The sequence below is a fragment of the Pleuronectes platessa genome, chromosome 5, assembly GCF_947347685.1.
Source record: "Pleuronectes platessa chromosome 5, fPlePla1.1, whole genome shotgun sequence".
In the NCBI taxonomy this organism is placed as follows: Eukaryota; Metazoa; Chordata; class Actinopteri; order Pleuronectiformes; family Pleuronectidae; genus Pleuronectes; species Pleuronectes platessa.
The window spans coordinates 26553347-26567237 of NC_070630.1; positions in this window are offsets into that span (position 1 = coordinate 26553347).

Consider the following 13891-nt stretch of genomic DNA (forward strand, 5'->3'; position numbering starts at 1 on the left):
AGATCTTTGGTGCAGGATGGCAGCCTTTGTAGTCTGGATATTTTGGCTTAATTTTTGGACAGTGGGAGTAAATGTCAGAACACCCTTATAGCATGTCCTGGTACTTACCAGAGAAGAATAATTATGTACTTTTTCCTGTGGACCACACACAACACACTTTTAAGTAATAATTCTGCGAGTACAAATATTTTATATTTTTCTGTCTCAACTTTTTCTTTACTCCAAAGAAACTAGTTTTATTTTATTTTGGTGCCTTTTTCAACAAGATTCTCCCTCTCAAACAGAGACGTGATGTTTTAATCTTTATAACATCTGTTCCTTGCTCACCACCCTCCCCTCTCTGTCCCTTCTTCCTGCAATGCAATAACATATTTGGTCATTACATTGATTCCCAGGTGATGATGTATACGCCCAGGCAGACGTGAGAGAGTTCTCTCTTTCACTTCATCTATCTCTTCCCTCCCTTCATCCATCTCTACGGAGTCTCTAATAGGTTACTTAGTCATATGAGGTTTTTCAGGTGTGTTGCTGATTCAGAGCTGTTGCTCTGCTTTAATTAGTTTCTGTCTCAACCATATCTGTCACCATCTATCACAACAAGCACACAGACACACACGCACACACACACACACACACAAACACAGATTATCCTCGAAGCCCAGCTTCATCCAGCCTACATATTGTGCGACACTATAACATTATGGCCAAATGTGTCTTGCTATTTTTTCAATACGCATACCCACATGCAGACCAGTAAAGACAGCATTGGTATTGAGGGGATATTTGAATGAGTTAACAATAATCAGCTGTACTTTAAATCAGGTTCATCATCTCATCTCAACTTGCCCAAGCTAGGGGTCTGGACCCCCTTAAGGGAGGGTTGTAAGAGGATTTCTAGAATACAAATTTAAAACAATTAAGAATGACTATTATTATTATTAGTAGTATTATATGGTGTTTATTTGATCATGTTATGTCATTGTGAATACATTAAAACAACATTATATCTCAAACTGATCTCATCAATAAGTTGTGGTGGGATAATAAGAATAATTCAACATTCGTGACCAGACTGCCATATTTGTTTAAAATATTGGAAGAAATATTAGCCATCTGCTCTGTATACACACACACACACACACACACACACACACACAGACAATAAAACATCTACTGCATGCACGTACACAGAAGGATGAGGTGCAGCTATTTTCCTCTGTATCTTATAATGTGATCTGAATAAGGCTCATGCATTGTTTTGACATGCATGACTCATTTTCACAGACGCAGGAACATAATGCAAATATTTATGATTTTGTTGATGTCATTTACATAACTCTTTACAACAACCAGCTTCTCCCTCATCAAAAATAATCATTGTGTTTAATGAAGTTAGTTGAAGTATTGTAAAATGCACCATTTCACACGCCCCATGTGGATTTTATTAGAAACTAGATTTACCCAGTAATGTGTCTCCAGCATGAAACCACTTACACTGAAGATTGAAGTAAATTAAACTGCTTTTCTAACCACAAGGTACCAAACAGAGTAAAGCTCGACGCGGAGCAGGTACAGAATGCTGCAGGGATGATGTATTTTTGTGGTAGCATCCTTCTGGTTTCCATGACAAAACAAGATTTTACCATTGGCTTTTCCACTATTGGAGACGTTTGAATGTTCATGACACTTATTCATGCTGTCAAGTCACCACTTTTATAAATTTTGAAGCCTTGATAAAATCTCCAGAGGTCAAAAATATAAAATAATGTTGAGCTGCAAATGAAATCCAACATGGTTGCACAATTTCAGCATCAACACCATTAACTCTCCAATTGAATTCTGGTCTTGTGGTTTGCCACTGAATGTAAAAGCCTGCAACAGTTTAAAAGTGTGTGACAATTTATTTATTGTGGTATTTATTGATGCATTTAATGTCACAAAGTCAATTATTGAAATGTTAACTACATACCTTAATTGTTGTATTTTACCAGAAAACAAGGAAGACCCTCATTGAAAAAATGTACAACACAACCTGTTGGGCCCCAAATCAGTGATTAAACGATAGTGGTGCTTTTTTAGAGCTTTGCCAAGCTCTAATACATTTTGAGGTGTCGAAGGATTATTCACATATATTTCAAGAGTGTGGAGAGGACAAACAGGCAGTGGGGTAGAAATTTATATCAATCTCAAAAATAAAATAAACTATTTTCACATGTCAAATTTTTCATTTGTGCAAACACAGCATGGAGAAGTTATGCACTTTATTGACCAACAACTCAAGAAGAAAAAGCATCCTATTCTCTTTGAAATTCACTCATCGCTGTGACCAAGAGCACATTGTATACAAACGGTTTATTCTAAATCTATTATTGCTTTGGCTTGTTCCTAGTTTAAATTTTCTTCTAGCCTTCTTAAAGGATTTCAACTTCTCATTGTTTATAATCCGCAATCTATCACTCCTCACTAAACCTTCCTCTTGTTTGCATTCTATTTTTATCTCCCCCTCAAAGTTTCTCCGTCTAGTGGTGGATGTTAGCGAAAGTGACAGCAAAGCCCACCCATAAACCCACTCTTCCAGATCTCAAACACACACACACACACACAAACACACACACACAAACAAACACACGCACACACACACACACACACACACACACACACACACACACACACACACACACACACACACACACACACACACACACACATACACAAAGTGTACACGTACATACCTAGAACCATCCACAGATACTGGAGTAGTAGCTGCAGACACGTGTGCACATACATGCACACAACTTAACAAGCTGTGACATGTGCACAGAGACACACACACACATTCACTGCACCTCCTCCACCCACAGCCTCTATGATGCCTTCAGTCCTCCTCCCTCCCGTTGTTCACTCTTCCAGACAACATTGATCAGAGAAAAACATCCATTAAATTCACGTACTTCCCCTTCACTGCAGAGCTGGGAGGCAGGAGGGGCTTTTAAGAGCTACACGTAGACCCTGGATGTTGAAAATACAATGAGAAACACCCACAGGGCCGACTGCAGAAGATCAGCCCACACACAAGCTTTTTAATCAGCCGTACACTGAGAACATGGCCCTTTCTCACACTTATCTTTTCCCTTTACTGGGAAGACACAAATACCCAAGTGAAACCCCCTGCAGCTGCGGTGACTCATTTGACACCATATCAAAGTTTTCATTGATCGCTTCACCAAAGTCATTGAGGAAAAAGAGGATGGTGGAAAGGACAGATTTGGTTTGAAATCAATCAGTGCCAAAGAGAAAAAGAAGATTAAAAAACTACACAGCAACAAATTAGACTTGATCACCAGAGGAGCATATGTGTGGGAGAGGAAGAAAGGATGTGCAATAAGAGGGAAAAGATGAGAGAGGGAACATGGGAACTGAGAAGTGTTGACAGACTGAGGGTGGATTATTACAGTAATGAAGGATGGTTAATGACAGGTGGAGAAAAGAGGAGAGGGGGACTGAAGCTCGGAGGTCTTTGTTCACGTTTGACTTTTATATGTGCTCAAGTGCACAACTGCTGTCGTTATGGGATAAAAGAGACGGGGAGCGTGGGCACGATGTAAAAATAGATGATATGTTTTACTTGAGTTCAAGTATTTTAACTTGAGCAAATGAACCGAGTGATGCAAATGTTGCGCCAATCAGAAATGCATGACGTGTGCCAGACGACACGAACAGCACACATGATTCTAGTCATGTCTTTTTGCATCCTTGCACTGACTTTTTATGTAATTTCATAGTACTGAAAATTTGCATCACACCATAATGAAGCATTGTAACCTATTATAGCTTGAAAGGGGAATATGTGAGGGTCTGTTTTTCTGCTCTTTCTGCAGATGCCTCCACAGTGGGAACATATATATTCATAAGATGGCATTCAGGGACACTATTTGCAAGTGCATACCTGTCTGCATGCTTGTACACATTTAAATAAGTGGGACAAATCCTGAATTCATACCATCTAAGAAGCGTCGATTAGCCATCATCTATTTTGAGCTGACACCAGGTCGGGCCGTGGATTTCACACTGCAGAAATGGAGCGACGCCTGCGAGCTAGTTCAGGCAGCCAACTCGAGCTGAGCTGCTCCAATCATGTGACATACATCATGTGACATACCTCACTCTCCACAATCATATATAATACACACACAGAACATTTTCCATCACCCCCCTTCGCTTGCCCCCCTTGCAAATTTCTTCAGCCCCTCCACCACTACAGCATCCACCTGGAGGATCCGACGAGAGGGGTAACAAGTGTTTGCTCATCACTCCCATCACGTCTGTGTAATCATATCGTGGGGGAGTGATCGAGTCGGAGCCTCTCAACGCCAAACACTAACCTATTCTACTGTTGCAATAAACATTTCATTATGAGATGTCTGACTGAACTGCAGATTTGTCAAACCTCCGACTGTGAGGATGCTGTGTCTTATAAATAGAACTTTTGAATAGTGTTATTTTCAGTCTCACTTTTAAAATCTGTATACTATACACAACAGAAAACAACTAAAGTGAATTCCTGATTTAGTGCTCCTCATTAGTTATCATCCGTATAAATACTCAAAGGCACATGTAGTCATCTGATGCTCGTACAACTTAACCTTCCTCTTCAGCAAAAGAAATGAATGAACACATGAATCTCCTGCTAGTTGTCTTGAACAATTTTATATGTCGGCTATAACCACAAGCACAGTGCTTCCTCTGGGGAAACAGACGCATGAACCACCCACTGCCTCTCCCCCCTGCACTGCTGCTGCGTGCAGTATAGGGACCACGTTTCCTAGGGGGGACTTCTGCTTACACATATTAAACAACTCATCATGAACTATATGTGCACATGAACATGAATGAGAGCCCTCTGGCGTGCACACGCACACACTGGGAAAAACATGGGTCGGAGAAGTCGTTTATCCTTTGGCTGACACACAGTTCAGAACACACTTCACATGCTATTTACATGGGGAAAAAATTACGTCAATTCCCCCCCTCCAATCAAATTTGCACAAACACACACAGACAAACACACACACAGGCACACACACAGACACATACATGAACATACATCTATATAACGCAATAGTCTCATTAACTGTCAAAAAGCGTAACTCCAAATTGTAGCACGGTTGCAGGCTTAAAATAAATAATTTACGTTACACCATGCTGTCTCTCAGCCTTACACAACCGCAAACACACACACAAACACACAACTTTAAAGAGGATGAAGAACCTCAGAAATCAATTTTCCACTTCACCTTTTTTGTGTGTGCATGCAGATCACAAGTGTCCTAACCTGCAACTCACTCAGACTGCCTACTCCAGCTGGAGAGTTCGCACATAAATCAGCTCACCCACACACACTCACTCACACACACACACACACACACACACACACACACACACACACACACACACACACACACACACACATACATACACAAACACACTCACGCTCTCCCCATCAGTCATCTGGCTTGCAGTTTGCTGCTGCCAGCGACAGCAGTTAATGTTTGTCCTGTGTTTCTGCTCCAGCGTAGAAGGAGTGTGAAAGCCTCACCTCGGCTCCCCTGCAGATCCTTTACAAGCTGGGGTGAACATCTCGCAGTCAGAGGATGGTGCAGCATGTAGCAACAGACCAGTGGCCAGAGCGGGAGAGCGTGAGTGAATGTGCGTGAGAAAGAAAAGGAGAGAGAGGAGGAGGGAGAGAGAATAGTGGGAGAGGCAGTGCATATAGGGGGAGGGTACAGCGATAAGGCACAGGCTAGAGCAGAATTATGAGATGAGAGAAGGCGAGAAAATGTGTGTGTGTGTGTGTGTTAGAGTGGGAGATGGTGTTACCATGGAGAGGGCTACGCCTAAACTCCCTTCAAAGCCTTTATAAGACAGAGGGAGTAGAAGATGGATGAAAGAGGATGTCAGGCTGTAAAAGGAAGAAAAGGGAAGGAAATGTTTTGGCAAAGGCAAAGGAGACAGACTGAAGGAATAAAGAAAGTGGATCAGAAGAAAAAGGAAATTAATAAGGGAGGCGTGGGGAGGGACGGATGAGGGCCCTGAAAAGTTGAAAGGCCGTGACCTATAGGGTGAGATGAGCTCTCCACTCATTATTATCACTGACAGCAGCATTCCACTTCACACACACACACACACACACACGTACACACACACACACACACACACACACAAGCTCAACTTGAATTCCTCTGAACGAATACGCAAACCAAATCCGAACATTTTAATTCATGTCTTGACATGGGAGCAACCTGTGCTGCTGAATTGGAGAGAGAAAGAAAGAAAGAAACCACGGCCAAATAAAAAAACTTTGCAATACAAATTAAAAAGTACTGCCTTCAATTTAAGCTGTTTTTGGATTATTTGACTGGTAGGATAAAGAAAAACATTCTGCACTCTGCCTTTGACTGCATGTCCCTCCGACCATCAGATGTTTCTATTTATCGACCTGCGCCAGGCCTGTGATCACTGAACTGGAATAAATGAATTATGATTCTCAGCACAGTAAACATTTGCAGTTCACACTGTGCTCCCTGTGAATAAAACATTAACATTACTCATCTTGCATTTCGGTTTTAGCATTTTGATATTTTTTTCATCCAGATTTGTTTTTATATTGCACCCTACTTAATTGTCTCATGGCTGCTATCAATCCTTCACAGTGTTCAGGTGCAACAAAATTTGTTCAGCTTTCTCATCCAACTGAGGTACTTGGTTCAAAAAAATGAACTTTATATTAATAAATCCAGCCGAAATTCTTAGAACAAATGTTTCTCCAACATTATCTGTCCGTCCATCTGCTATAAAAACAATTTGAGGGGAAATCAAATTATCAAAATATGTCAATTTCTCCACAAGCATATAAATCTCTTTAAAAAGAGTCAGCAGGAAGTCTGGGGGAGCCTTTGTGAGAACAGAGCAGATCATCCGCAGGGTTCACCTCAAGTGAGTGGGTGTGTCGATGACGTTTCTAACACCCGACGGACACAAAAATTAAAGAACAAAAGACAAAAACTAGATGAAAAAAAAAAATACCTCAGGATAAAAACGTAGAGCCACACCTGTATAAGCCATCTTCATGTGCTGTAAATGAAAACATGCGATGTCCACAGCAAAATTAAACAATACATCCTGACTCTGCCTGCTGAATGTTCAGGAATATTTGTTGTTGTTGTGAATGCGTATGAGTGCATAATGTCTTGCTGCAAACTCGGGAGCTGCACAAGGATCAGAATGTTGGTTTGTAGCGTGCTGGAGTTTCCTGTGTCCTCCCTCCACACTCTTGCTGACCTAGACTCACTTTAACTAATAAACACCAACACTCATCACAAGTTATCAGGACCTGATCAGTACATGAAGTTTACTTCGTGTTTTTCTCAGTACAACATGAGACCTGACCAGAGGATCCGGATTAAAGATTAATGGTCATTCGTTTGTCATCTAAATCATAACCCACCCAATAAAAGAAGAAGAACAGAACAAATGAACATGAACTAATGATCATTTTCATCTGGATGAACTGAACTTTGAACAATTTCATTTTCATCTGGATGAACTGAACTTTGAAGTAATTATTTTTTGGGAGAACTAAGGTGGACTATGGGAGAGGCGGTGGACTAGTGGCAGAAAAATTGGACTATGGGTAGAAAGCTAGGGACATCGGACTGGAAGGTCTCTGGTTCGACTCCTCGCAGTGACAATAAAAAACATACCTGGATGGACAACACCTGGATCTGTTCCAAATCCCAAAGAGCAATGTCCCTACCCCCACTGTTTAAGTGCCCCTGAGCAAGGCACCTTAGTCCCCCAACATCTGCTCCCTAGGCGCCGTGCATGGCTGCCCACTGCTCTGTGTGTCCTGTGATGTTCACCAGATGGGACAAAAGCAGAGGACAAATTTCCCACATCTGCATGTAGTGTGACTGTGCATGTGTTTGGGATCAATAAAAAAAAAAATGACATAACAAAAAATGACCCAGGGGAAGCCATTTCTCGAACCTATGGTTAATGCGAACACAATGTTGTAACAGCTGATCTACATCACAGTTATTTAATAATCAGCTGTTTATCAAGTGTTTGTCATTATCTGCTCATCAAAAAGAGTTGACAACTACAACCACATAAAATGTGCAATAACTTTACTACAGCGATTTGCAATTGTTCATCTGGTTTTACACTTACATCCTCCAATGTGTATAGTTTCTTTGTAGAGTATCTTACTTTTTTTATAAAGCTTTTTTTACTTTACCTTTGTTTTTATTTAAACTACTGCTCTAATTGCCCTGCTGAGCTGACCTGCTTCTTCTCTTCCAACACTTTTTTAAATTGTTTCATTGTTCTGTTGTCCCTGTGTTAACTTACATTTAACAATACAACTCAATACAACTTGACAACTTGAATATCATACAACCTTAAAGGTTCAGTGTGTAGAATTTAGTGACATCTAGTCGCTTTGTGAACACCTCACCTTCCAAACATGAAAGAGAACCTGTTGAAACCTTCAGTTGTCATACAAACTTAGAAGCTGCAGTAAAAACCATGGCGGCCTGCGTAGAGAGGACCTGCTCCTAATGTAAATATAAAGTATTTAAATATAAAGGTCTAATACTAGAGTATATCGAACAACAAGCCAGATGAAACACACTAGTGAATAGTGAAAAATAGATTCCCTAAATCTTATATACTGGACCTTTACTTCATGCTATTATAACTCTGATTCATGCAGAGAAAAAACAGTGATGATGATGATGTTATATATATTTTGTATTTAGTCCTAATTATAATATTGTATTGTTTTAAAGCACCTTGTTACGTGTTAGTGTAAAGTACTATACAAATAAAGTTATTTTTTATTGTTATTATATTATAACTATTCATTTTAATTTTATTGTAATTATTATTATTATTACAACTGAATCGACAGCTTCTGGAGCCCAGAGATTTACTGATCCTGAGCTTGCAGCCTCAGCAGCGACTGCTCTGCTCTGTGCTCACCTCAGAGTTAACAGTAAAGGTCAATGATTTTCATATTTGACACACATTTCAACTCAGAGACACACAGGCACACAAAAGCCAACAAACACCACAGGATCACAGGTGTCACTTTATCAGCACAGTAGATCCCCCATTGAAGTACAAAGGCTATCAGATCAATCTCACACACACACACAATCACACAAACACAAACACACAGCTTGTGATTGATGTGTGGCTCAGAGGCCACAGTGTTCAACTAATGGCCTTAACAGAAGAAAAAAAACATCAGCCACTGTGAACTATTTCTTATTGATCTGGTTTCCAGCCCGTGGCTCAAATAACACACATGGATAAACAGCGGTCCTAAACAGAGAGAGGGAAACAGAGAGCGGGACGGAGAGATAGATGCTTTAATTAAATCCTCTCTCCCATAATGGATTGACCAGAGGAAACACAGCTGAGCCCATAGGTGCATGCTCATGCAAGGACACTCCCTCTGTGTCGCACACATGCGCAGTGATATGCACAGTATATTAATGTGTATGTTTTAAGTGTGTTTCTTCTTTTCCTCTAATCTCCAGGCAGTTTAGCACTCGGGTATCCTTTATCAGTTCTAATTGGTCCTGCTGGTTGGGTTTCCTTGGAAACCAGTTAGAAAGTGTTGGTTGGAGGTTGGCCAAAGTTTCAGATTAGACCAGCTGTTATGACCATAGCAACACTGCACTGTTCAGGTTACGGAGAATCTCTAACATTAAAATGGTTAAAGCGTTGTTTACACTCAGACACCTGCCGTCTTTACTCAACTTCTAATGCAGCTCCAATGACCTGATCACACAGTTCACTTTTTGGGGGATCCGGAGTGCAACGCCTTAACACGAGAATTCAAACCATCCTTTACAAAAACAGGATTCATATGATGTAAATTTGAGGAGCCTGGGCTGGTGTTAGTTTGTGACACTGAGTATCACTGTTGCATGCTGTCTGTCACAGTAACAAGACCCCTGCAGGCCTAAATCTGTCTCCGTGAGCTTCAGTAACAAGCCACGTGTCATGACAGGACTTTTTTTGTCGAGGAGTGGGCTGATGGCAGCCGTCTTCTGCTTAATGCAAGCAAGGGTTTACAGGTCTTTTAATTAGAATTTAAATTCAATTCAGCCATCCCTGAAGAGAAAAGCTTTCCATTGGACCCTTTTCCATCTGCAGCGATATTTAATTACTGTGTGACATATACACAAAAACACCACAAGCAGTGTGATGTTAACTGGAATCATAATCACCATGTTTCATGTTTCTCTCTGAACAAAAATTAGTAACTAACAGCTAATCCATATAAATAAACCATCAATCTGAATGTGAACGGTAAATGAAAAACAGCATCTCAAACATGTCAGCCTCTTCCATTCTCTGGGTAATATTCTGTGCTTCAATTTGAATGTGATTTTGTTCTTATTTTATAATCATCCGATAGTAAATGTAAGTTGTCGGTGGGGGTTTATATTTTTTTAAGTTTTAATAAACGTTGGACTCATGGACTACAAAGATGGACGACACAGATGGTGTGTCTCCACTTTCTCCAATGCTAAATTATCATGGATGCAGGCTTTGCCCTCTTGCGCTATTGACATCATTTGGGAACAGAGTCGGCGCAGTAGTGACTACGGTTTGGAGCATACAGTTGTATCTGTGGCTACAAATACATGTATCAATGATGTTGCACTGTATACTCAGATGTTTCTACAGTGAACATGAAACACATGAAAATGTACAGAATGATAATATTGTTAGTCTTGTTTAAGTGTAACTTGATATATTCTCTCATGGTATTAATATTTCTTTCACTTGCTGTGTACAAATATTCTGTCCTTCTTCCACCACTGCCGACACAAAAAAAGAAAGATAAAAGCAGTCATCTGTGTTCTTTCTCAAGGAGATTTTAGTGTGAATTATATATCAAGACACATCATATCATATCTCCTCAGTGAGGACAGTCACAGTAGGTGAGCGATATTAATGAATGTGTCTACGGGCTCTGAATCTTGATGGATTCTCGACAGGGTCAGTTATTTTCTGCCATCAATATCTCCTCAGATTTATGTCTGGGTCATAAGGACAGCAAGAGCATGTGTTATGGCAACAAAAACAAGTGGGCCAAACCAATGTGGGAAGGAGTGAGGAAATCAAACATCTTGTGAGGAATATAGAACAGAACCTGCTCCTGACTCGCACTGAGATGAGCACAGAGCGACGACCTTTGACTACAGAGGAGGGACAGAGAGCTGACAGGCAGTTCCTTTGGTGCATCCCACACACTCTCTATATCTGCACAGCAAGCTGAAAAGCACAACGATTGACATGAAGCAAAGGGAGCCTTCGTTTTTTTGCCCTTAAAAGTAAAATGTATTTAAAACACAGTAAGAATGTAGTGTAGATGTATGTCACTTACAATATGATTCATAAAACCTTCTGTCCATCACGTTATCTGGATGCCTATAATTAAATATAGTACAACATTAACTGATTACATTTTATTGGTCAAAGGTCAGGGTTATGGCAACCTCATGTTTGTCCCATTATCATGAACATTATCTATCGGGAGAGTCAGACGGCATTGGCATTCCAGTATTACAGTACAACTGTCCAAAAAACATAAAGACTAATTTCCACCAGACACTTTTGAGATATCATGTTCACAAGAAGACGCACGAGCAGCCCGACAACATCCATGCAGCCACTTTTTTAAGTGTGCATGTATATATGGAGTGTTAATGCTGATAGTCAGCTGATGTCTGACTATCAGCTCTTTTACCTTGTGTCCTCTACAGGTTTGAGCGTGATATGGAGCTAGTTGTGAGAGGGATGACCCACTGGGCTGTACTTCACAGTCAAACAGGCCTCTGTTGCCTCTGAACTGTGACAAAACATCACCGTCCTAGAAACCATGTTAAATAAATGAAACAACTAAATAAATATAAATAAATATGCATATTCTAAAAACTTTACATTTTACAATCAAAAGTATTCATGTCATATTCCAACTCAAAAATCATTCTGTCAGAGTGAAACATTGGTAAATTAAAGCAATCATTATACAGAAACTAAATGATAATATTAAATAAACAGTAATTCATTGAACAAAATATCGGCCTTACAAAATAAACTTTCCCACCATCCTAAAATAAAAAATTAGCTTTATCATCTCGTTTTCAAGGAGGGGTTCCAAGTACATACAAAACTATACGAGGGACATTAATAATAAAAACAGCTAAAGAGTTTTCTAATCTATTAAATTATATGTTTTCAGATTTGAATTGGAAAAGCACCTTTGCTTCCTCCTGGTGGCCAAGCTCACATACTACAACGTTTAGGCACAATTGGCCTTTTTTTTTCACACACAGAAGCAATGATAGGCAGGCATTAGAAAAAACATATACAAGACAATGCCAGAACTGAAATGGCAGATGATAGTGTTTGTTTCACAGAGAGCGAAACACAGAACAAAAAAGTGAATTCAAACGAAGGATGTTGGGATTTGATCTTTAATAATTGTACATGTAAGTTTCCTTTGAAAATATTTATGTTTAAAATCGATGCTCCGATAACAACCAAATAAGACAATTACATAGGGTGAATAAGAGTAACTAACCTCAGGCTCTTACTTAAAAGACTCACAAATAAAATAAATTTAGACCTTTCTCATGTTCCTCACGACATGGGGATGCTTGGTGATGATATGAGGAAAACAGCTTTTTTATAATACATGAAGTTATAATTTTTCAAATGGGAATAATGATTCTATACATTTTTGTGCTGTGTAACACAAAACTAAATGCTGACCCTTTCTCATGTTCCTCACGACATGGGGATGCTTGGTGATGATATGAGGAAAACAGCTTTTTATAATACATGAAGTTGTAATTTTTCAAATGGGAATAATGATTCTATACATGTTTGTGCTGTGTAACACAAAACTAAATGCTGACCCTTGTCTTATAAGAATGCATCAAATGCATCAAACATTAACATAAACCTAACCTTGTTGTCCTTAACATTTAATTTGAGTATTACATTATGGAGACTTTATTTTTGTCCCCGTAAAGGCAATTTCCTATAATGTGACTGTCCTCACAACATGAGTAAAACCCTGATGAGGAACCAGAGTAGCCCGAGGAGTACAGTCCAAAGAACCCTTATTATTCCTGTACAAGAGAAGTGGTTCACAAATGAGTTTACACAAATAACATATCCTACCAAATCCATTATATAATTGATTTTTAAGATTTTATTTTGAAGGTCAATCGTGGACTTGCATCTAAGAACATTACAGATATTTATATAGCATATTGAACATAGTTTCAATCTTGTTTTTATGTGCCACCTGTGTTTTACATGCATTGATCTTACAACCCTGTTCTTATGTAGGTTTTATCTTCCATGTGTTAAGTGGCAGTTAACTAGCAGACCCAAGTACAGACACAAAAAATTACAAAAGATGTAAAAGGAGATAGAAGCATCGAACTGTTGACTGAATCTCCGAACTGGCTGCGTGGCGATGGCAGGGTCTACAGTCTACAGTCTATAAAGGAGCCGGGTTACTGATGAAGTGCAACAGGTGTTCTGTCTCGACTCCAGCCCACCTGTGGGTTCTATATTTCATGTTTTGTTGTTTTTATATTGACTCTGTATTGTTTGATTTTCATTCCAGATAACACTTAGTAAATAACAATAATAAAGTAACTAAATAAAGTGATTATCACTATTACTTGTGTCTGTTCATAACCTGCAGGCCTACTCTCCATATCACAGTCCCGTCTGAAGACCCATGACCAATCTCTGGATCAATCTCCCTGATGTGTTTCTGTTAAGGAGG